Source organism: Equus przewalskii, chromosome 1 (assembly GCF_037783145.1).
Source record: "Equus przewalskii isolate Varuska chromosome 1, EquPr2, whole genome shotgun sequence".
NCBI classification, from domain to species: domain Eukaryota; kingdom Metazoa; phylum Chordata; class Mammalia; order Perissodactyla; family Equidae; genus Equus; species Equus przewalskii.
In genome coordinates, this window is record NC_091831.1 from 31244068 (window position 1) to 31270710 (window position 26643).

General features: G+C 38.2%; 1 protein-coding gene and 1 long non-coding RNA gene across 8 annotated transcripts in view; one reads left to right on the top strand and one right to left on the bottom strand.

The window, feature by feature from the left end:
- The window catches only part of R3HCC1L (R3H domain and coiled-coil containing 1 like), a 204102-nt gene extending 178486 nt beyond the window's left edge, over nt 1-25616 (bottom strand). For 2 of the 7 annotated variants that reach the window (XR_011537138.1, XM_008526577.2), the window contains exons 1-2: nt 24987-25093; nt 7432-7538 (exon numbers count right to left, since the gene is read on the bottom strand). The gene's annotated coding sequence lies outside the window, so the exon portion shown is untranslated. Of the gene's footprint in view, nt 1-7431; nt 7539-24553 lie in introns of all 7 variants that reach the window. The other 5 variants (XR_011537139.1, XM_008526575.2, XM_008526574.2 and 2 more) reach the window with 4 other exon arrangements.
- Nucleotides 4365-7576, top strand: LOC139081808 (uncharacterized). Its single transcript, XR_011537154.1, has 2 exons — nt 4365-4437; nt 6212-7576. It is a non-coding gene; the product is annotated as an uncharacterized lncRNA (long non-coding RNA).
- Nucleotides 25617-26643: the final 1027 nt, after the last annotated feature.

The window sequence follows — 26643 nt, forward strand, 5'->3', positions numbered from 1 at the left end:
GGTGGCCAAGATGTGTCACTGCTGCATTTCCTAATGGCCAAGATACCTCCAAATAGATCTTTATAACCTTATAGTTGAATATCATGTCATATAACCTCCTCATTTTAAAGATGAGGAAATTGGTTATGGAATTTATCTAAGACTTACAGCTATCTAAGTGGGAACTGAGACCAGAACTCAGATCTCCTATCAACTAAAGTAGTGGTTTTATCACCATCACGGCTGCCTTAAGCAGTTTTCCACCGATATACAGTACTCCCCCCTTATCCATGGTTTTGCTTTCTGCAGTTTCAGTTACCCATGGCCAACAGAGCATTCCTAAAGTATTAGATGGGAAAAAAAAAAGTATTAGATGGAAAACTCTAGAAATAAACAATTCCTAAGTTTTAAACTGCAGCCATTCTAAGTCGCATAATGAAATCTCATGCAGTCCCACTCTCTCCCACCCAGGATGTGAATCATCCCTTTGTCCAGCATATTCATGCTGTTTACGCTATCTGCCCATTAGTCACTTAGTAGCCCACTTGGTTATCAGATTGACTGTCTCAGTATTGCAGTGCTATGTCCAAGTAAACCTTTATTTTTATTTAATAACAGTTCCAAAGTGTCATTAATTTCTTATTGTGCCTAATTTAGAAATTAAGTTTTATCATAGGTATGTAGGTATAGGAAAAAACATAGTACATATAAAGTTTGGTACTATCCGTGGTTTTAGGCATCCACTGGGGGCCCTGGAACATACGCCACACAGATAAAAGACAACTATTGTATACTCAGGATATACTAGCTAAGCAAAGTTTAATCAGGAAGTTAATTGTGCTACAGAAATAATCACATAATGCACATCAAAGCCAAACATATTATCCACACCAATGTTCATCTCCATTAGTATAAATGATCAGGATGACTTTTCCATCCCATTCCCATAAAAATGTGCCTCATACACTGAACAAGAACTCTACTACAACTATTCGTAGCACCAAACAAAACACTTCTCCTAAGAATTCCAAAAAAGGCACTTCCTCAGAAAAAATAGCCTGTGTTACATAAATAATAAGGAACGACAATTATGTGAACTCTTATTTTATTCCTATATACTCCCTAAGTTCATAGAAAGGCTGTTTTACTTGCATTAACCAAATATGTTATAATCAATTTTTTTTTTTTTTTTAAAGATTGGCACCTGAGCTAACATCTGATGCCAACCTTTTTTTCTTCTACTTTTCCCCAAGGCCCCCCAGTAAGTAGTTGTGTATTCTAGTTGTAGGTCCTTCTGGTTGTGCTATGTGGGATGCCCCCTCAGCATGGCTTGATGAGCAGTGCCATGTCCCCCAGGATCCGAACTGGGAAAACCCTGGACCATCAAAGCGGAGTGCGTGAACTTAACCACTTGGCCACGAGGCTGGTCTCTAAAATAATAATAATAATAATAACCAATTTTTTTACTCATTTGCAAGGCTATCTTAAGCCAACACAAAGATCCCTTCCTTTCACTAAAAAAAAGTCTTTTTATAGTGTTTCTCTTTGGTTAAGAAAGATGCATTAAGCAATGCCTAAGAGAACAATGACCTTTTTCAAAATCTGCTGCTGTGAACCACGTCTAATTATGTTTTCCGTTTCATTAAGGTTTAGGCCCTACAAGCAAAACTGAAGTAGTGGTAGAGTAGTACCAACAGTAGTAGCAGAGGAAGAGAAAGAGGAAAAAATAAGCAGCTGCCATTTAATGAGTGCCTATGATGTGGCAGGAACTGTGCTAAATGTTGTATGTATATTATCTCATTTGATTCCAACTATACTAGGAAGTAGCCATTATTATCCCAAGTTTACAGATGAGAAATCAGAGGCTTAAATAACTGAAGATCATACAGCTTCTAGGCGTTAGTTAAGATTTCAAAGTCCCTGCATGTAACTACTACACCTGACTGCCTGATAGTCAGCAGGATGGTCTCTCACAATAATGTATTAATTTAATAAATATTCACAATTTGCTTAGAATCTGTATAAATGCAAGGCAACAAAAGAGAGCTCAAAAATGACTATAGTAAAATAAAATCAACTAGGATAAGAATGAAAGAACTTTAATGATTTCATGGCATGTCTATTCCCAATAACCTTCCAGACTTGAAAGTGCTGACAATAATAATTCACTATCGTCTCTGAAACTTCCTCATTCACCTTGCCTCACCCTCAAAGCCATATGGTGAAGAACCTCACCAGGTGTCAGGAGAGGAACTCCCTCTCTTCTATTCCCCATAAAAATAATCTCTATACTTCTTCCCATCTACTCCCCCAACCATTTGAAAACATTATCCTTCTCCACATACTTCCTTTTCTCCAGAGGCACATGTGAACATGGGAACAACGACCAGTGAACTAAGTAACACAATTCTTAGACTGGAGGAAGCTCCAAAGCAGAATGTAGAGTGCACTTTCAAATCTGAGTCTAAAAACAAAAGAAACTCGGCACATCAAATACCTACTGCAGATGGTATTTTCAGATTTAATGTTAAACAGAATTTAATAGTTACAGTATTTCAATATTAGTCTGCCTTGGACATTTACAGCCTTTGCCTCTCTGCATGCAGTTAGACAAAGAATACAGACTGCAGAACAGTTCAAGAAACAGTTCATGAAAAATCTGAGTATCAAGACTATGAAAGATACAAAATACATGATTCCGGTAGGATCATGGGAGCCCCAAAATACATAAATTATGGCTTGAAAATGTCTTTCTTGCAACATGACACAATTCCTGCCCCCAACTTATTTTACACTCCACTGGCTGTAGTCGCCATGCATCGGCACCAACTGATTTCACGCTTTCTAAGATCAGGAAACAGTCCGCAGCTTAGTCTCTCTCACACTCCACTGATATGGTAACGCCATGGTTCACCAACTTAACTCTTCCAAGTTTAATGTTAACACCTATTATTGACCACCTCAAAAGGGAGTCAGACCAAAGCTTTAATATAACTGAACAATAGCAATATAATATGTAAGAAGAGAGAAAAAAGTCTGCTTCCTACTCTGCATATGTGCCTGGCAGGCAGTAAGGGGGAAAGCAAGAAGGGAAAAACTCCCTCCTAAAACTTATTTCCCTCACTACATATCTGGAGGTTGTTTGTGCTTCTAGACTTATTTGAAATTAGTTCCTCTCCTGGATCTATCCTGGGTTACAGTGATATCCTATAGTTGACAACAGAAGAGCTGGAATGCATTAGGCTTTGGGGCTAAGCCTCAAACTAGACATCCACTAAACTTCATCTTTTTTACCATTTAGGATTCACAGACTAAGGCTAATAAACCATTGAATAAATTTTGAAAATAGAGGCCACTAGGCGTAATCTGTGCCAAGTGTCTTACATATATTACCTCATTTGATCCCAACTACATATTAAGAGGTAGCTATTAGCTCAATTTTACAGATGAGAAATCTGAAACTTAAGTTACTTAAGATCTCACAGATTGCAACTGTTGGTTAGGATTTCAAAGTTCCTGCACTTAACTACTACAGTAGACTAGAATACATGCCTTCTAAAAAATGGGGTAAAATAAAACATAGCAGAGAATAGTTTAAAAACAAAAAACACCAAAGTGCAATAGCAACAAAAGAGAACAGCTGTAAAGGAGGTGGAGTCCCTATGTTAGAGAGAGAGTTACAACCCTGTATGTACCTCATCTTCCGCATTGTAGCTACATTAGCTAGTGTGAAGGCCAATGTGGCTCGTAAGAAACACTTTAAAGCAAGCAAAGAAAGTATTAGATAATTAATAAATAAGAGCTTCTTACATATGCAGATTGAAAGTTTACCTAATTAAAGTTTCAAGAATAACAAATGCTTACCTTAGAATATAATAATATCTTTAGCACAATGCTCCTTTAAGGATCAAGAAGCCTATACCGAGTGCTACAGAAGCCTTTCAAAGAAGAATAATCTACTTAACAAACATGCTCAGGTACCTAAACTGCATTCTAATCTATTATTCTTATGATACAAAAAGAAAGATAAATGTTGAAGACTGGTAAAAGCTAACAGTAGGTAATGGCATTTTCTCACAGTCAAACAAATATTTACTAAGTGCACATATTGTACTGAGATCTATGCTAGAGGCAGTGGAGAATGTAAACTAAGCCTACAAGTAATAAAATGGTTTGAACCACATGAATAACGTAGCCTCCCCTTTAAGTTGTCTCTATTTGGGAAAATAAGAAGATTTTCTTTAAGTTGTTTTAAAGTAGTATATAAATGATAAATAAAGAGAAAAGCAGTAAATGATAAAAACACAGAGAAGAGACATATCACCAAGGGCCTGGAACGGTTGAAGAAGACGTCATAAAGTAGGTGGAATTAGAACTCGGCCTTTGGAAGCTGGCATTGAGAGAGAGAACTCAAGGAAGACACTCCAAGCAGAAAGCACGGCTTGAACATATGAAGAGGTAGTATGTCAAAAAGTGTTATTTTCGAGATAGTTGTAAAAACTAGTCTAGCTAGAGGCAAGGGTTCAATGTAGGGAAATAGTGGAATATTCGGTCAGAAGGACTGTTTTCAGCCTGGAGGACCTTCAGCACTAGGTTTAGGCATGTGATATCCTAAGCAATGAAAAGTTGAATCTAGACCTTACAGACAACTCCTGAAAAGTGATACTATTACAGTGTCTTCCCTTACCCCATTTGCCCTTTCATTTACCCCTGGCATCTTTTTTAATATGCATCATCAGTGTAGAGGCACTGAGATAGCACACAATCTTAAGACTGACATCTCTCTTATGCTTACTTAATCCAATGGTATCAATGACCAAGCTGTAACATATTAACCAAAAACAAGGAATAGGACCAACAAGAGAGAGAGGCTCTAAAACAATGTACCCCAAATCTAATCTCATATTCAGAATTAGACATTACGCCTAGGGGAGTAATCAAATACATTTACTAGGTATAATCATAATCAGAGAAAGAATAGAACCAAAGTTTGCCCCACATTAAATTCTACTCCACAATCCAAATAATATCCAGAAACTCATGCCTTGAGGTCCGATGAAGATGGCTATAGTTGGCCAATTGTTTCTGAAATAATACCATCTGGTGGTATGTGTATATGTGTGTACAAAATCTAATAAATAAATAAACAACAGGATAAAGGCTTTGTCTGAGATAAAGGCCTAGTCATTCTGGATCCAGATATGGTAAATGGCCTTATACCAGTGCAATAATTCCTGGAAAAGATAAGCCCAATCCCCATTACTCTGACTTTTATAGTCTCATTTCCTGGCATGAAATGATATTGCTACTCTCTTCAAAACTTTTAAATCTATCCAATCCATACTCTCATCAATATAACATTTAACCTTACAGTTTTGACGAGAGAATAAAATACTAACACCTTGAAAAGAAAAGTGAAACACACTATTTCTACCCTACCAAAACCCACACACACACTCTACCTGTTTATTTCATATTTAGCAGAGCTAACGAGAATAGCTTCCATCTGAATTGCCCACAGAACTGAGTTGCTCTGCTCCTCTCTCATCTCTTCCCCTCCCCATCCCCTCTAAAACTTACACACAACCACCTCATTCTGCTGTCCACCTTCCCAAAATGCTGCCCAACACTCAACAGGCTGTCACAGATTGTTAGCACTGCGTTTGGGGACTTGAGAAGCACTCTTGTGGGACAGCACAGAGTATTAGTACAGCATTTTCCCGGACACAATGTCACTCTTTATAGCCAGTTGCAAATTACTTTCTTCTTAAAAAATAATACTTCTAATAAGACAGGCACAAGGAGATTTTAAATAACCAAGATTAAAATTCACTTTGGTTTGCTCTGAGAGCTGGGTCATTTCAGAGCTATGTACGATGAAACCCCATGCCTCCACTTAAACGAGCCACACATCCCATCTAGCAAACATCTGAAGTCAGCTTCTGATGCTAACAAAAGCAAAGAGACTATCAAAAAGAATCTTTCTCCTTTTTTCCGTGCCTATAGCTCCTCATCCTTAGATTCTATCTGAGACAACATTGTTTAAGCTCAGCTCTCCACATCAACATTTATGTCTCACCATGCCTTGCTGTGCAAAACCATTTAAAAGACAATTCTGCAAATCATCAGTATCATTTTATTAAGTTTTCACCCAACTTTTGCCATGTGTTTCAGCAGCACACAAGTACAATTATCTTCTGACAGTTGCTGTTACTGATTCTCTCGTTACCAGTAAAGCCTTCACCCTACACATCAGCCTCCCAGTTGCCACTGGTTACACATGAGAGCCAGAAGCTGGAATAAACTGAAAATATCATCAGAGGATGCAGGTAAGAAAAATCTCTCACAAAATAGCAGGTCCTATCAACTTACTACGTCTTCTTGGAAAAAAATTTTAATTGAAAATAAACACCTATAGAGTAGTATTAAAAAATCAGGGGCTGGCCCCATGGCCAAGTGGTTTAGTTCACGGACTCCGCTGCAGGCGGCCCAGTGTTTCATTGGTTTGAATCCTGGACGTGGACATGGCACTGCTCATCAAACCACGCTGAGGCAGCGTCCCACATGCTACAACTAGAAGGACCCACAACGAAGAATATACAACTATATACTGGGGGGCTTTGGGGAGAAAAAGGAAAAAAAATAAAATCTTAAAAAAAAAAAATTTTAAATCACGGGGCCAGCCCCATAGCCGAGTGGTTAAGTTTGCATGCTCCGCTTCGGCAGCCCAGGGTTTCACCAGTTCTCATCCTGGGTGCAGACGTGGCACCACTCATCAGGCCATGTTGAGGCGGCGTCCCACATGCCACAACTAGAAGGACCCACAACTAAAATATACAACTATATCCTGGAGGGATTTGGGGAGAAAAAGCAAAAAGAAAAAAGAAGATTAGCAACAGTTATTAGATCAGGTGCCAATCTTTAAGGAAAAAAAATTAAAATCAGTTTTACTAGATAGCTAATTATCTTTCATTTCCAAGTTCTTCGATGGCATTATTCATTCATCTTTGTTATGCTTTACTGAGGATTCAGTGACCATCTATTCTTCCTAAACCAGTTCATCAAACCCCTACAATAACCATGCATCTTTGCTGCTCCCTATGTGAACAACAGGGAAGCTAGAGCTTGACAGGAAGAATGTTAATTCTCCGTTTTTACAGAGGCAAGAGACTGAACAGAGCAAAGCTAGTAATCCAAGTTTGAGAATTAATTCCAATATTTAATCAGCTCCTGTTCTCTCTATAACAAACACCAAAATTAAGACAGTCAGTGACTAGAAGCAAGAAAACCTTTAAAAGACCCTAAGTCTTTCAGGAAATTGCCACTTTCAAACTTGTTTTACATACGAGTTACAAAATAAAATGACACTGAAGGAACAAAATATAAGCAAACATTTAGAATACATAAACAATATTTCTAAAAAATATGCATAAGTATAGTTAACTGACTTACCAAATAAGCGACATTTATTTTTTGAATAATAAAACTCTAGAACATGCAGATAGACTGTCTGAAGGCAAATGGTACAAAAGCTCCCTTCTGATGGACAGCAGCCTCACCTGGAAAATAATAATAATAAAAGTTATTTTTATAAAAATATGTAGTTATCACTTCTTTGACACCTGTCTGTGCATTCAACTTTCATTATCTCACTTCATGATACTAAGAGTTTAACACAGTGATTTACCATAGAATGTGCAATGAAAATAAAGACACACAAAAATACTTTTTAGAGGCTAATCAACAAAAAAGAATATGGAAATGTCATCTTCTCTCATTCTCAGTCCTCTGAGAACTAGTCTGAGGGGAATGAAATGCCTATTGACTGTCACTAAAAATGAGATAAGAAACAAAATAATACAGATGATCAAAAACAGAAAAAGATGTTCAACTTCCAGTCATTACTGTAGTTCTAACTTATAGGATGGCACATGGTGGATGCTCAATAAGAATATGCTGAATAGATGGTTGAACACACAGATAAAAAATAAACCTTATCTTGGGGCTGGCCTGGTAGCGTAGTGGTTAAGTTTGCGTGCTCTGCTTCAGGGGCCAGGGTTCACAGGCTCGGATCCCGGGCGTAGACCTACGCACCGCTAATCAGCCATGCTGTGGCAGTGCCCCGAATACAAATAATAGAGGAAGACTGGCACAGATGTTAGCTCAGGGCTAATCTTCCTCAAGCAAATAAAAGAGAAAAATTGGCAATATAAGTTAGCTCAGGGCTAATCTTCTTCAGCAAAAAAATAAATAAATAAATAAATCTCATCAGTTAACAAAGAAAAAATAAATCACATCAGTCAGCAAAGAACTGCAAAGTAAATACACTCTTTTTTTGCCCATCAAACTGGCAAAGATTAAAAAAAGAGCAACTCTTTCGGTGAATGTAGACTGAATAGGGCTCACACATTGTTAGCGGAGGTATACATTTTATTAATATAGAAAGCATTTTAACAATATTTCAAAATCTTTTATAGATCAAAGGGCCTTTGGACCAGGTAATTCTCCTTCAAAGAATTTATCATAAGGAAATAACTGAATTCTACAAGGATACTTATTCCATAACCATTTATAATAGTGAAAACTTATAAACAACTTTAATGTCCATCTATATGGGCCAGATTAAATAAATTATGGTATATTATACTATGGAGAACAATAAAGATATTTTAAAAAATAATGTAGTTCTAAATATTGATATAAAGATCTAAAAAAGTATAACTTTTTCAAAAATGGAGAATTTAACAAGAAGCGTACAAAATCAATATAAAGAAAACTTTAAAACATTTCTGAAAGACACAAAAGTAGATCTGAACAAATGGAAAGATGTTCCTTGTTCTTGGATAGAAAACTCAACACAAATCAACATGATACAGATGTTAGTTCTCCCTAACTTATAAAGTTAATGTGATCTCAACAAAAATCTCAATATGAGTAAGTTTTTTTAATGGAAACAGAGAGCTGATAGTAAAGTTCAACAGAAAAATAAACAAGTATAAGAATAGCCAACAAAACATTAAAAATGTGAAAAGCTAGCCCCTCAAACAGTATCAAGCATCTCTAACTACGACAGTGTGATAAACAGTGCAGGATCAGACAGACCAGGGCAAAAGAAAACAAAGTCCAGAAACAAAGTCAATGGAAACTTACTATATGACAAAGGTGGCATTGCAAAACACTCAGGCAAAACTGTACTTTTTAAAGAAAATATGCTGGAACAACTAATTAGCATTTGGAAAAAGATTAACTCACAATATTCATTAAAAAAAATCCAAATGTTATCAGGGATCCAAATCTAACAACTAAAATCATACAAGTACTAGAAGAAAGCTTATGTAAATTCTTCTTTAACCTGAGTAAAGGGAAGGGTTTTCTAAATATAAACCAAAATTCAGATGCAACAAAGGACTGAAAAACTGGACTACATAAAATAAAAGCCTGGGGATGGCCCAGTGGCATAGTGGTTAAGTTCACGGACTCTGTTTTGAGAGCCTGGGGTTCATGGCTTTGGATCACAGACCTACACATTGCTCATCAAGCCATGCTGTGGCAGCATCCCACATACAAAAAATAGAGGGAGGGTGGCACAGATGTTAGTTCAGTGACAATCTTCCTCAAGCAAAAAGAGGAAGACTGGCAACAGGTGTTAGCTCAGGGTCAATCTTCTTCACCAAAAAATAAATAAATAAATAAATAAATAAAAGCCTAAACACACACACTCCAAAGTCAAAAGACAACTGACAAACTGGGAGAAAATATTTGTAACATATATAACTTATAAAGAGCTAATATTCCTAATATAGTTTTTAAAACTCTTAAAAGTTGAGGGAGGAAAAAAATCCAAAAACCTGACAGAAAAATTTTTTAAAAGATACAATTCACACAAAAAAAAGATATTAAAATGACCTTTATACATTTGGAAAGATGTTCAACTTCACTACTAATATGAGAAATGAATATTAAAACTATATTGAGGTGCCATTTCTTACCTATAAGGTTAGCAAAAATTAAAAAGTATAACAACACAATCTGATGGTGACACTGTGGAGAAACTAACACTTTCCTACATTGCCGGTGGGAATTCAAATTTGTACAACCCCAAAGAAAGGCATTTAGCAATTTTTAAGAAAACTATATAGATGCCTTTAGAGTTCTGACTCAATCGTTCCATTTTAAGAATTTACCCAAACAAACAAAAATATATATGGACAAGATTAGTCATTGCAGCACTATTTGTAAATGCAAAATACTGAAAACAGCGTAAGAGAATGGTTAACACCCTCACAACAGAGTACTGTGCAACCATAGGAGGAAAAGACAGAGGGAGAGGGCTAGCTTTATAAACTGATGTGGAATGGATTCCAAAATATATGGGGCTAAGTGAAAAAAGCAAAGTACAAAAGAGTATCTATAGTATGCTACCTTTCATCTAAGAAAGAAGAGCAAATCAGAAAATATACATGTATCTCCTCATTCCTGGGAGGAAAAACACACAGGAAGGATAATTCAAAGAATGATAAGATAGGTTACCTACAGAGGGTGGGTGGAAACAGGGTGGAAAGGACAGAAGAAATGGGTGACACTGCTCTGAGTATGTATTTTTTACACATTTCTGACTTTTGGAACCATGTTAATGTTTCACATATTCAAAAATAAATAAGATTGAATAGGATGAGGAGAAAAAGTTAGAATACAAAAAGAACTGACCTGTATTTCAAATGACTAAATAACCACATGAGGGAGGGAAGAATGCTGAGGAGAGAAAACTAACGCTAGTAACTCTGAACATGGCTTTTAGATCAGCACTGTCCAAAAGAAACAGAATGGGAGGCACATATGTAATTAATATTTTCTAGAGGCCACACTGAAATAAAAGTAGGTGAAATTAATTTTATTAATATATTTTATTCTATCTTATGTATCTAAAATATTTCAATACAAAATCAACATAAAATTATTGAGATACTTAAGATTCCTGATTTCATACAAAGTTTTCAAAATCTAGTGTATATTTTACACTTACAACAAATCTCAATTCACGTAGTTAGTGGCTACCCTATTGGACAGTGAAGACAAACCATATGCCCTTAGGCTAAAGGAAAAAGCTATCGACAAATATTGAACTCTATGTACTAGGTATCTTTTAAACAGTGGTACGAGTTAGCAATTCTATTTTCCGATATTTAGGATTGAGCCAATAAGTAAAAACACGAATAATGGGGCTAGGGTTCTCACTGTTGGAAGGAGCTGTGAATACAGAAGGAACGAAGGACAGAATAAACCCCGTAGTGTTAGACTGTAATCACAGGTATCTCTATCAACGCACCGCTTTCAGTAGACAAAGATGTACATGTGTGCTCACACACACACGTCACATCAACTTCCTAGACACCTGCTGAGAGGGCCTAGAAGCAATGACACCCAGCTGCAATGAGGACATCTAGAGTCTGGATCCTGGCTTACAAGGCCATTCTCTGCTAAAAGGACAAGAGCTCCTTGAAGAAATAACTCATTCTAGGGATCAAGCTTGGAAAATGCAAGATGAGCCCAGAACATCTTGTTGTGGTAAAAAGTTAGGAAGTACTCAAACAATAACAATTGCAGGCCAAAAGAAGACAATCAGCTTGAAGGGGCTCCCGTTGGCCAAATCCGGGACAGTGTCAAAACAAACAATGAAATAAAGTATCATTATAAATAAGTGCAGAAGCAATGAGGAGAATTAGAAAATCACCATTTAGGAATCATGAAAATGATTCAGGCAGAAATCACCAACGGATACTAACATTACTGAGTAAAAGTTCAAGGAGTAATAGGCTATTATTTATAAAGTCTCAAAGCATCTTTTCAAAAATACCTCAAAATTACAAACAAAATGTGAATGTACTTAATCCCACCGAACTGTACACTTAAAAATGGTTAAAATGGTAAATTTTTTTAAGTATATTTTACCACCAAAAAATTACAAAAGGAAAAATAACTTTACACTGGAAAACCTGGCAGACACTTCCTTAATGAAGTGATCCAAGATCACATTACGAGTATTTCAGCATCCTGTGCCTCCTGACATGATGCCCTGAGAAGCGTAACATTACTTCTGTGGTACTCTTGCCGGAAATAGATAACCTGAATCCTATCACGAGGAAACATCAGATAACCCCAGATCATAGGCATTATACAAAATAATTGGCCTGCACTCTTCAAAAATGTCAATGTCTTGAAAAAACAAAGATAGACTGAGGAAATACTCCAGATTAAAGGAAACTAAACAGATATGACAACTGAATGCACTCTATGATGTGAAATTTTCTCTTGTACAATAGTACATTATTGGGACAATGGGTGAAATTTGACAAAGTCTGTAGATTCGATAATAATATTAAATCAATGTTAATTTCCTGATTTTGACAACTGTACTGAGGTTACCTAAAAGCATGTCCTTATTTTTAGAAAATGCACTCTGAAGTATTTAGGTATACAGGAAATTCAGGTATACGTATACAAGTTTTTAGGTATAAGTCTGCACCTTACTCAAACGATTCAAGAAATAAACATTGAGAGATAAAGAGAGAGAGAGAGAGAGAAAGGAAATGTAGTAAAGTGTTAACATTTGGAGTATCTGGGTGAACTTTCTGTACATTCTTCTAACTTTTCTGTAGTGTGAAATAATGTCAACGTAAACAGAAAAAAGATGTTAGCACAGTACCTGGCACATAATCTGCAATCAAATAAATAGTAGCTTTAGATGTTAAGGAGAACATTATCTCTATATTCTGTGCAAAAAAATCATCCTGACTCAAGAGATTTATACTTTCATGATGGAAAAAAATGGGGAGGAGCAAAATAATACATATAGTATATTCCACTTAAACATATTTGCACAAATACACAGATAAATGAAGAGAAAAGACTAGGAAATATACACTAAACAGTTAATAGCAGCTAGCTCTGAGTAATGGAGTTTGCTAGCTTCCTTATAATGAAGATGAATCGTTTTTATGTTTTTTTCTGAAAATTACTTTTAGAAATTAAAGGGCTAGCCCACAATCAAGGAAGCCATGACATCCTTCCTTTTCTATCACAGTACCCCCCTCTCTGCAGACCTACATTTAGTCACTGTATTTGAGCACCATATTCTGTTACTTTGCCTTTCATATATTACAATTAAAATGATCATGTGGTATCATTTCACATAAAAATATTCCAGTTAGTTTGTCAAATCATTTCAGTCTTGCGGGTTAAGAGAGTGGAATGGACATACACAAAGAACTGTGCTTCTTTCCAAAATCCTACTAAAATAACAGTACAGTCTTTTTTTATTTTCCAAGACATAAATCAACAAGGATGGAGAGAGCAGAAGAGGAGGAAAAAGTAACAAAACTTCGGAAGTTGGAACATACACAGATGAATGCTAACTGTATAGCAGATCCTGGAGAGCCAAATACAAATCCAGCAGTAGAGAAAGCTGAGACCCAAACCAATTTATAACCAGAAACCCGCACAAGGGTCAGGAACTGCCAGCACCATCTCTGGAACTGGAAGTGAAGTGGGGAAGGGGCAACAGGTGAAAGCTGTTTGAGGAGAAGTTAGATCCTTAGATCCCCTCCCCCTCCCTGAAAGAAGACTTGAGGTTATCTCTGCAGAATGTAAAACAGATGATCTCTAGTTTGGGGGCTGAATAGAAGTGCAAAGGTCTTTAAAACTGAGTGATTAAGTGAGCATACTGAACACTAAGCTCTACTGCTCCCACCCCCATCCCCACACACCAAGCTCCCTGCAAAACTCAATATAAGGGCCCTCCAGGTACCTACAAATACCCAGCACAGCATAAAACAGACACAGACATGCACCAAGGCACATCACTGTGAAATTTCAGAATACTGGGGACAAAGCAGAGATCCAAGAAGTTTCCAAGAAGAAGGTCCAAACAAAAGAAGATTCATGTTGGCTTACTACTTCCGAACAGCAACAGAAGACAACGAGAAAAAAACTATGCCTTCAAAATTCTAAAGAAAAGTATTTCTAATCTAGAATTTTACACTCACCCAAACTATATTAATCAAATGTGAGAACAAAAACAGAGACATTCTGACATGGAAAGACTCAAAAAATTACCTCCCATGTACTTTCTTAGAAAATTACTAGAAGATTGAGCAAACTCAGGAAAAGACTGATTGTTCGTAGCCATGGTAAAAAGCTGCCCGGAGAACCAGTTTTAAGTCCACTCAATTGATAACGACAACTTACCTCAGCAGCTACTCTTTCACAAGCCAACCAATCAGGGACAGATTCACTCCAATAAACACACCCCTGAGCAGTAACCAATCAACAACGTCATCCAAATAAAATGCTTCTGTACATGATGTTAACCCACTTCCACCTCTTAAAATCTTCCAATCCCTGAACTCCATACTCCCCAAAAACACTATGTAATATTAACAATCCAGTGTGTTTAGGGAAATTATACCTGATGAGATATTCTGGACAGAGAGTGATGGTCTCATCATCCTTTGGCGCCAAACAGGGAAATAAAACAAAGACAGACATGGGATATGGAAAACAGGATATCCAACACAAGAGAGAAGTGAAGGAGTATTGGTGAATGGGGATTCCAGGACAACTGTGCACTAAAAGTAGAAGGCAACCAATCCAAATTGACACACGAATGTTGAAGGCTATCATCCCCATGCTGACACACTGACATCTTTTTAATCTGACACAACTACTAGAAGATGTGCTCCACCTGAGCAAAAGGGTTAATGAAGAATGAGGAAGATAAAGAATTCCAACAACACTGGGAATCAAAACCACAAGGAGAGAAAAGTCTAAGGATGACAACAAGGGAAATCATTCCAGAACTGTGCAGAAGGCCCAGGTAGCAGGCCCAGAAAGGAGGACAATGAAGGTCTCCAGAAGAGAAGTTTCCAAGAATCTCTTTTTTCAATTGAGGTCACATTGGTTTATAACATTATGTAAATTTCAGGTGTACAGCATTATATTTCAGCTTTTGTATAGACTGCACCGTGTTCATCACAAAAAGTCTAGTTTCCATCCATCTCTATACATATGTGCGTGCTCCTTTATCCCTTTTGCCCTTCCCCCTCCCCTTCCCCTAACCACCAATCTGTTCTCCATATCTATATGTTTGTTTTTTTATCTTCCACATACAAGTAAAATCATACAGTATTTGTCTTTCTCTGTCTGACTTAATTTCACTTAGCATAATACCCTCAAGGTCCATCTGTGTTGTCACAAATGGCACGATTTTGTCTTTTTTTAATGGCTGAGTAGTATTCCATTGTATATAATATACCACATCATCTTTATCCATTCATCCATTGATGGGCACTTAGACTGCTTCCAAATCCTACCTATTGTGAATAACCCTGCAGTGAGCATAGGGGTGCATATATCTTTTCAAATTAGTGTTTTCATGTTCTTTGGATAAATACCTAGAAGTGGAATAGCTGGATCATATGGTATTCCTATTTTTAATTTTTCAAGAAATCGCCATACTGTTTTCCATAATGACTGCACCAATTTGCATTCCCACCAGCAATGTAGAGGGTTCCCTTTTCTCCACATCTTCTCCAACACTTGACTTTTTAATAATAGCCATTCTGACAGGTGCGAGGTGATATCTCACTGTAGTTCTAATTTGCATTTCCTTAGTAATTAGTGATGGTGAACATCTTTTCATGTGCCTGTTGGCCATGTGAACATCTTCTTTGGAAAAATGTCTGTTCATATCCTCTGACCATTTTTTTTTCCCCTGAGGAAGATTCACCCTGAGCTAATATCTGTTGCCAATCTTCCTTTTGTTGTATGTGAGCTGCTGCCACAGTATGGCCAGTGACAGAGGTGTAAGTCCACACCCAGGAACTAAACCTGGAACAGCAAAGCGGAGCATGCCGAATTTAACCACTAGGCCACCAGGGCTGGCCCTCCTCTGCCCATTTTTTTTATCAGGTTGTTCACATTTTTGTTGTTCAGTTGTGTGAGTTCTTCATATATTTTGCAAACTAACTCTTTATTGGATATATGATTTGCAAATATTTTCTCCCAGTTGGTGAGTTGTCTTTTTGTTTTGTTGATGGCTTCTTTTGTGCAAGAATTTCTTTAAAAACAAAGAAAATTGGAACTGACAGACTACTGTGACTGATCTTGTGGAAAAGTACACTGAGAGGCTACTATTTAAGACATTATCAGCAAATAAAATTTGCACAGGCTTAATAATGTAAACACAGCAGTAACTATTTTATTTAACCAAATATTGTAATATAAGTAAATTGGGAGGCTAGGGGAGGAGTAGCAGTGGTCATAATGGTTTAAAAACAGTAAAATTTTCTCTTTCGTAATAGAAACTCAATATATAATGAACAAATTGGTAAATCAAAAGACAGCATTACACATATATTATTTAAAAATATGGAGAGGCCAGCCTCATGGTCTAATGATTAAGTTTGGCGCACTCCATTTCAGTGGCCCGGGTCCAAGGGTTTGATCCCAGGAACAGACCTACACCACTCTTCAGCCATGCTGTGGCGGCAACCCACATACAAAATAGAGGAAGACTGGCACAGATGTTAGCTCAGAGCTAATCTTCCTCAGAAAAAAAAAATACGGAGATATGTAAATGCCAGGAGAAACAGCTTAAGGAGTTGAAAGTGGTTACCTTTAGGGAAAGGACTAGAGAGAATGGGAGAGGGTGGGACAAAAACTACTCACTATATTTTTGTTATAAACCACTTTTTTACTATTTGACTGTTTAAACTGTCTATTTTAAACTATAGATCTGCTGATAAAATATGAAAAACAGCAACATATGAACATCTTATCTTAAATATACTCTTCATCATTCAAGAATATATAAATAAAACATTTTCAACTGAAAGGGACAAAAAATCCTAGGGAAAAAGTTCTCCCCTTTTTGTTGGAAGACCCTCATATTTCCAATACTGAAAGAGCATAAACATACAACATACAGAAGAGCTTTAAAAATAAAAAATGTTAAAGCAAATTAACAATTGAGTGGAGAGATTTAAGTAATTGTAATACTAGGAAGACTGTAGGTCTGACCTTACAAATTCATTAATGATCAAGAAAGTGCAAATAACACATTTAATTAAATTTGCTCATTTATCTATTTTTGGAAGTACAATTAACAGCAGTGAGAGAGAGCAGTAATATAAAAGGACAGAGATGGATTAAAAACATTGGCCAAAACAACCAAATTGGAGAGTGGATGGAAGGCTAGGTAAAATTATAGGCTTAAAACAACAAAAAAAGATACCAGAAACTTATTTACCATCAATTTTACTGCACACTGTTGCCATGCGAAGTAATTTTGGCCAACACTAATATTAAATGAGGATATATGTATACACACACATACACATACATATATACACATAATATTTTTCTTTATGAGACTGATAATTCTAATTAAGCAAGGATTCATGAAGGTATTAGACTCTAAAAACAAAGTACTATTGACACAATTTGACAAAAGTAGTTTTACACTCATAGTTTCCTAAGTATAGAAACTCTATCAGGGATTACCAATAATTAATTAAACTGTCCTAAAGACAATTAACTCTGTTATCTACCCTTTATTCTTCATCTAGCTACATTTGGATCATCCTCACTATTTCTGTTCTTTATACCCAGGCACTGACCATTCAAAACAGTCTATATTCCCCAAGTTCTCTAGCAGGAGTATGGTTCTGTGACTAAGTTTTATCAATGGAATATGAACATAAGTGGTATATATAACTTTCAGGAAGTATCCTTAAAGGGAGGGAGATGTGTTCTTACTCTCTTCCTCCTTTCTGCTGGTTGGAATGTGGATGTAATGGCTGGAGCTCCAGTAGCTATCTTAGACCCTAAAGTAACTTTGGAAAAGAATAGAATCCATGCACAATGGAGAGACATAACACCATGACAAACAATACCAGTCCCAGACTACTTCTGGAATTCCTGACATTGAGAAAAATACACTTCTATCATGTTTAAGTCTCTCTTACTTGGTTGCAACGAAATCTAACCCTAATGAATATAACCTCTATACTAAAATACACTCCTTGTTTTCTTTCTTTCTCTAAACAATCTCCCTCTGCTCCTTTGCTGACTCTTTTTCTGCCTCCCACTTCCTTCCTACGAGTATTCCCCAATATTCCATCCTTGGTCTTTTCTGCTCTAGGCCAAACATTCTACAAAATCACATCTCTATAGGTCTGACTGAGCTCTAATTTCATCTCCAGCTGTCTATCATTCCACTTGTACAAGACATAATTATACAGGAACGTAAGTGATTTTTAAAACAAACAAAAGAGATAAACAAAGTGGTGGTAATAGCAATAGCAGTAGTTTGTTGTGATGGTAATAAATAGCTAATATTTACTGAGCTCTTACTATTTGCCAGCTATTGGTCTAAGAGCTAACCCTCACAACAATCCTATGAAATAGGCAGTATTATCACCATCCCCATTTACAAACAAGGAAACTGAGACCCAGACAAGCTACATAACTTGCTCCAGACACATAACAAATGTACTAAAGAAATCATTCAAACCCAGGCTCTCAAGAACCCACCCTCTTAACCAGTACCCACTAGCACCTTATTCTAAAGATGCTATCACAGCTTAAAACTTTTCAAAGCTGTCCTCAGCAACCACAATAGTCATTTAAATATCCTCTATGGTGATAAATTTCATGCCTCTGAAGACTAATTTTTAGAAACTGCCAAGTATCACTTAGAAACAAGTATGGTAAATAAGATGAGTGATCAAGCAAGATAACACTGTTCTGGGGACAAAGGATATGACCACCAAGTAATGAGATTAGTTTTCTTGTACGGCTCTACTGGTTCTGAAAGCAGTTCCAAAAGACAATTCCAAAGAATATCAATTTGCTAGAATAAATGCATTGCCTCAAAAATGGATTACTTTAAAAGGAACAGCATTCATTTACTAAGTTCTTTATTTTTAAAGCATGAGATTTTTAAACTACCATTTAAATTATCTAATACCTAAAACTCATATTAGCAATTGAACTCATTATCGTTCTCCCTAGATCCATCTGAGATCCTTTCCCAACGTAACTATCAATGGTACCACAATACACTTGACATGCCAGGCTCAAAACTTTGAGGTATTCTGATTCTTCCAGCTCTTCTAACCCCACCCTAATTGTTCTTCCTCCACAAGAGCTATCACGTTTTCTATTTCCACATTATTCTATGACTGTACTATTGAAATACTCTCCAGCCACTCCCTACTTGAGGTTATCACACAAAATTGCCAGTACAACCTTTCAAACTCTCCTTTCATCATATGACTTTCAACAGAAGTACTGTTACCTATAGGATCAAATCTAAGTTCTTCAGGCTAGCTTTCAAAGCCTTCCATTAATTCTTCTTCATTATCCCTACACACATATAAACCCAACAAATCACATCTCTTTCCTACTCATCATCAGTAAAAATCATACCATTTGTGCAATACTGTTAACGTTTCCTTTTTGTCTTGTTCAGTTCACATGTTGTACTCTCTTTTGCTTCTAACTACTCTCTGTGTAGAATTTTTTTCTGTTCTTTCTACTCAATTTATTATTCTCACTTCCTTCATGATCGTCCTCTTCCATGAAACCTAAATAACCTCACATAGATACTCTGCATTTTGCATTCCTCTACAGAGAGATCATCCAGGAGTAGAACTGGAAGAACCTCAAAAACTGACCAGACTGGGACTTCTTTTGTGTATGAGTGATTTTCTAAGGAGAGGGTTAACTTTCATCAGATTATTCTGTCAAATACCTTGGAAGGTTCATTTGACAGCGGACAAAATGGAAGCCCAGAGATATCCTCTAACTTACCCTAGTTTTCAGTCTGGCAATGGCAAAACCAGAATTTGAACCCTAGTCCCCTAGGTTCCCAACCAAAGTAAATATAAATTTAAAGATCACTGCCCAGTAATATAATTCATGCTATGTTCCTGAAAGAGTGATAGACACTATTAATAAACATGTTATTTTTTTTTAAGAAAGCAAGATACAAAATGTACATACAATAGTAAGAGATTCCAATTTAAGAGAGAGAGAGTGTGTGTGTGTGTGTGTATATATTACATTAATACCCCACACAGGGAAAACAGTCACTTCCAAGTGGTGAAAATATAGCTATATTTTCAAATCCTACATAACGAACATGTCTTGAATTTATAATATTAAGAAATACTTAAATTAAAATTATATGACATCATGAAGTCAAAGATAAATTCCTCAACCTTGAACTCAACTGTCAGAGGCAAAGAAAAGTTTCAGGCTGCCCAAGGAAACAAACAAGCAGCACAATACAAAAACGAAACATCACGGCAAAAAGGGAAAGAATAGCAATGTCATATTGACAATATTGGTGGCAAAAACCAAGCGCTACATGGCTCCTGGGGCTTGTTCACTTTAGTACTTAATAAATCATTGGTTCTCACACTAGAAGAGTCAAGAGGCCTAAACTGTCACCGGGAATTGAATGTATAGAAAGATGAGCATGCTGACTTTGAGACAATTATTTGGGATGGTTGCAGAGAATTACCAATCATATAAACAAATCAAGACTATTTCTTTTCTTTCTGGGTCTTCTCCTAAAATGAAAATATGAAATGAAGGTGCAGAAGTTCTGGGAAGATTCTTGTGAAGAAAAAGTCTAGAACCACCAAAATAGGCTAATAAATTCATCTTTTCCTAAGTTTTTAATTCCACTCCAAAATCCCTTTATCAAAAACTCTTGGGGCCAGACAGGTTTCAGAATTCTGAATTTTTTCTCAGATTTTAGAAAAGTTAATATGGTAGATATTCTATATGTTACAAAATATTCCAACCAGGGTCTGGGTCAACACTCTGTAATTAAACACACTAATATGTCTGTGGAAAAAAGTATGACTAGTTATACTAGGTATGATAAAGACTACAAACCACCTTACATCAGTGCAGACTGGATTGTGCCGCCAAGTGAGTCTGCCACAAACTTCCTACAAACTTTCCACTTTCACAACAGTTGGAATTTCGGAACCATGGATAAGAAATTATGGACCTTAAACTAGCTTCATCGGAGAGGTGAGATTATCAGTGGATTTTATTTGTTTTACAAATGCTGAGAAAATGAACTCAGAATGATTATACAAACCAAAGTGACAAAACCAGTAAGTAGCAGAGCCTGGATTCAAACCTTGACTCCAAAGGTTAGGTTATCTCCACAATACAATACAGTCTCTCCAGAGCGTGTCTTAGGGGCATAGGACAATCAACAAAATATTCCTCTTCAGAACTATTCAGCACAGTCATTACTAACTGAGTATCCACTAGGCACACTTAGATGCTACTGCTGGGAATGAGCGTACCTTCCAAAAACTTCTTTTAAGTAAAAAATGGTCAAGGAACAAAAGTGTTTAAAACACAAAGGAAAAAAATAACACATTATAGCATACAAAGTAGATTGTAATGCAAGTGACTCTCTGTTGTCATAGTTTTGTATACAAGTTTGTAGTAAAAACAGTTACCTCACTGATTCATAACTAAAGGTAAGCATTAAAACAGTAAAGCAAAGCCAAGGGATTCCACGTCAAAAAAGAGAAGTAAACGACAGCCATAAAAAAAGACAAAATCATCCCATTTGCAACAACATGGATGGAACTTGAGGGTATTATGCTAAGCAAAATAAGCCAGAGAAAAACAAACACTGTATGATTTCACACATATGTGGAAGACAAACAAACACATGCACAAAGAGAAAAGATTAGTGGTTACCAGAGGGGAAGGGGGTTGGGGGTGGGCATAAGGGGCAAAGAGGCATATATAAATAGTGACGGACAGGGGCCAGTCCGGGGGCACAGCGGTTAAGTGCACTCATTCCACTTTGGTGGCCTGGGCTTCACAGGTTCGGATCCCAGGTGCGGACATGGCACCACTTGGCAAGCCATGCTGTGGTAGGTGTCCCACATATAAAGTAGAGGAAGATGGTCACAGATGTCAGCTCAGGGCCAGTCTTCCTCAGCAAAAAGAGGAGGATTGGCAGCAGATGTTAGCTCAGGGCTAATCTTCCTCAAAAAAAATGAATTAAATAAATAAATAAATGGTGACTGACAAATAATAATGTACATCCAAAATTTCACAGTTATAAACTAGTATGACTTCAATAAAATAAAATTTAAAAAAGAGAGTAAAGGAAACATTTCCTAAACATCTGAATCTGCAGACATCTTGTAGTCAATACAGCATTTGAAGGAATGAAAAATAGTATATTTTAATTCTTAACCCTAAGACTTTGCTTTGATCAACAAAGCAGTGTTCTCTATTAGGTTTTCCTCTTTGCTTTCTCTAAACTCTCAGTCCTTGCCGATACACATACACCAACGCCACTATCAGCACCAATCACTAGGTTTCCATCTTCAAAAAATGAAGGTCATGGGGCCAACATAGTGGTTACGTCCACATGCTCCACTTCGGAGGCCCAGGGTTCACAGATTCACATCCTGGGCACGGACCTATGCACCGCTCATCAAGCCATGTTGTGGCAGCGTCCTACATACAAAATTGAGGAAGATGGGCACAGATGTTAGCTCAGGGCCAATCTTCCTGAGCAAAAAGAGGAAGACTGGCAACAGTTATCTCCGGGCTAATCTTCATCGCAAAAAAAAAAGAAAAATATGAGGGTCACCAAGTCTTCTATAAGGACCCTACCCACTAGGCTAAACTTTTAGAGTCAAATAGTCTGGCTTAAAAAAACAATGCAGGGGAGGACAAAAAAACGCTCCATAAAACTATGTCCTAGTCAATACTTAAGTCATAAACATAGATAATTGTTCTGCTACAAGCCATAAAGTGCAGATGGAAAACAGCAGTCTCACTACAGGTTACAAATGAAGTACTAGTCCAACAGCACATCTCAACAACGATCTTTTCACAACAGCATTTCTGAAACCTCCAAAAGTGAAAAACAGCATAATATAATCTTTATATAAAATGCAATTGCTAAAAAAAGCACAAAACTCTACAATGTGAGAACCTCTACAGTATCTTTTTTAAGTTTATGGGTTAAAGATAACTATCCTCATTTTACAAACAAAAAAAATGGAATCTCAAGAAAATACTTTATCTAAAATTATCATCATCATTTTTTACCATCATCCTAGTCATCAATTACAACAGCAACAAAATAATGAGCACTTACTCACTTTAGGCACTACAAGACTCCTTATATTCACATCTGACTTAATCCTTATAGACACCTTGTGAGGTAAATTATCCCCATTTTAAAGATTAGTAAACAGGTTGAAAGAGGTCAACTAATTTGCTAAAAGTCACAGCACCAGAATTTGAACTCAAATTTGTTCAACTTGGTACATTACACTAATTCACTTATTGCCATTCTCTTTTGTCTTTTGAAACATGTTCAAGGATTTGTCAACCAATGATTTCAGAATAAATACAAGATTACCTAATTACTACACCTTCAAACCCATAAAGAATTGATTGTAAAATCCCCATTCTCTACAAGGGGGAAAAAAGACAAAAAGCCACCTGCTTAGAGTCTCAGAGCTTAACTGCCAGAAAAGAAAACAAAATGGAATATTGGCTACTTATATTCTGAATTCTAACTATAAGGAAACCCAGATTCCTAGCACATTTACCTAGAATAGGTGACAATAACCCCAATATTTCAGCTAGTTTGCACACACACAGAAAGTTAGCAGGATTATGTCAGAATCACAGGGAGGTTTAGCACGAGCTGTATCTGAAAAGGTGAAAAAGACGTACGACCTGCTGGAGACAGGCATGAGTTTATCTGAGAAACATTAAGTGCTTTCTGAGATCCTCGTATCTGTGGTGCTGAAGGTTCTAACAGAGCAGGGGGTAGACAGGTGTGTGTGTGTTGAAGAGATGGAAGTGTCCAAATTCTGGTGGATCTTAAAATCCAGATAAAGTTTAAAACTGACTCTACAGGTGATGAGGTCTTATGTCACCTCTTCACCAGGAACACGGCATAAGAATATGTGTATGACTCACATTCGTTTCCAAAGACACTTTCTCCCTACTTATTAACTCATCTGACCTTCATAACGACCATGATCATGTTTATGACAAGTTCATAAAGACACGAATGTGGTTTTAAAAGTCAACTGACCCGGAATGGAGACCGGAGAATAGTGAGGTTATATTTGAAACATGCTTTCTCGCATTATTACTTCTCCTGAACCCTACAACAAAACTGGAAGGCAGGCCGACCGGCCGGCCAAAGGCTACCGTCCCCATTTTTCAGATGGGAAACCGAGGCTGCGATAAACGGGCTGCAAAAGATCACAGGTCCAGCAAGTGGCAGACCCGAGACTCCTCCCAGGACATCAGACTCTAACTCCTGTACTCCTTCAACTCTGGGAGGTGACTTTACTGATAAACAAAACTTTAACCATCGGACTTAGGGTTTTCCGAGGGCGGCCCAAGAAAACCAGGAAGTACAGCCCCCTGCACAGACGGCTCACTCCCAGCCCATAGCCCGGGGCTCCGGGCAGCGGAGTGGACTCACTCGAGAGGCTCGCGGCCGGGAATCAGGCAGCAGCCCCGGGGTCGTCTCGGGGCGGCCTCAGCGGCCCACAGCCCCGTACCCCCGGGGGGTCGCCACGGACCCGCTAAGTACCTGTTGAAACCCGGGAAAGGAACGTCCCCTCCGCAGGGAGTATCTGGGGCTAGGGCCCAAAGCCGGCACGCAGCCGCTGGGAGAGCAAAGGGCCTCGGGAAGGTACCCCGCAACCCAGGACCCGCAGGGGTCGAAGGGCGGAAGCTTCCCAGTAACCCCCGCCCCAGGCGGGGGCCCGCCCCGCAAGTCACGTGAGGAAAAAATACCGGTAACAAAGGGGGAAAGGAACTCTAGTCCGAGGGGTAAGGGGAGACGTGGAGGCGAGGAGCCCAGCTTGGGGCACGAAGGAAGGGAAGGACAGGGACGCGGGGCTGCTCGTTACCAGGGGCGCCGTCGCTCTCGGCTTCCGCCGCCGCCTCCAAGGTCTTGCTCTTCCGCTCGCGCCGCTGGAGCGCGCGTCAGGCCTCGGCTCCGCCCCCGTCGCCGCGGGGCCTTCTGGGGGCTGTAGTTTGCGCCAGGCCTAGGCCCCGCGAGCTGCCTCTCGGTCACGTTGCTGGGCGGGGGGCGGGGAAGGGAGGGTTCCTGGCGAAGTGGCGAGGGTGGGAAGATGTTTACGCTCTCTTGCTCAACCCGCCCCACTTCCCCTCAGCTAGAAACGTGCTCAGATGTCCTTATATGTCACGCAGTCAGACCATCCCCCTTCTCTTCACAGCCAAGTTTCTTGAATAAGGTAGTCTAAACTCACTGTCCCCGCTTCCTCCTTTGTCCTCTGTATTGCAGCTTCTGCCCCTGCAGAAAATGCCGTTTTTGCCATCAGTGTCCTTGTTGCCAAATTCTTTGGAGGTATTTTCCAGTCCTCTAACTTAAGGTTTAGGCACTATTTGACGCTGTAGGACATTATTTTCTAACACTATGCAGGTTTCCCTTCCTCCTTTCAGGTCATTCTTCTCAGTCTCCTTCAAGAATTCTTTTCCTAACTCCCGTCTTAAATATTGGTGTTCTCCAGAGTTCCAGGTAGTGGAGTGGGGGAGGGGACACTCCTGACCCTTCTCTCCTGTTCTCATAGTTCGTATTCCCAACTTCCTAGACATCTCTCTTCATTCACATACCACAGGCATCTCAAATACAGCAACTTCAAAAGTGAACTATCCCGTCCTCCCTAATCATTAATATTCACTCCAACCTTCAACCTAGATTCCTCCTTCTCTCTCACTTCCTCTTCCACCCATGTCCATATGGTCACCAAATCTCGTAGAGTCCATGTCCCGAGTAACTCTTCAATCTGTTCTCTCTTCATTCCCACTGCTAGTGATTTGACCCAGGCTCGCATCATTTCTTATCTGATTACTGCATCAGCTTCCTTACTGGTCTCTGGACCTCAGTACCTCTATCCAGTCTTCTCTACTGCCATCAGGCCCATTTATGCAAACAGCAAATTTAATCATGTCACACTGCTGGTAAAATGCTTTAAAGGATCCACTTGATTGAGTTTGGGAAGAAGAATGGAGGTGAATCCTTTGGGTGGCTTTTACAACATATGGATGCCAGCCCCACTACTCCCCTCACCCCCACCCCATCCCATATTGTGGCTGGGAGATTCAGAGAAGGGAGATTTATAGCAAATCATATTTTAGGATAGGTGGGCCTTTTTTAAAGTTCCGCAGGTGATTCAATCCTTCAATAGGATGTATTTTGGTTCATAATATGTACCAGGCATTGTGCTGGGTACTGAGAAAATAATGGCGAGCAAGACAGACCTTGTGGAGTTTTCATTCTCTTGGAAGAGGCAGATATTAATCAAATGATTCCATGCCAAAAAACAAAACCAAGAACAACAATAAAACACAATTACCAGCTGTGATAAGAATTATGCAGGAAAAGTAATCAGTCCCTTTCCCTCTGCCAAGTGCCCCAGCCCAGCTTGGGAATAAGTTTATGCTCCTCAGCCTGTCAGAGTCTCCCAGGAGCTAATCTGATCCCACTCCCTCCCACATACTCCTGGATCTATGAAACTACTGTACTGCACTTGCTCTCGCCTT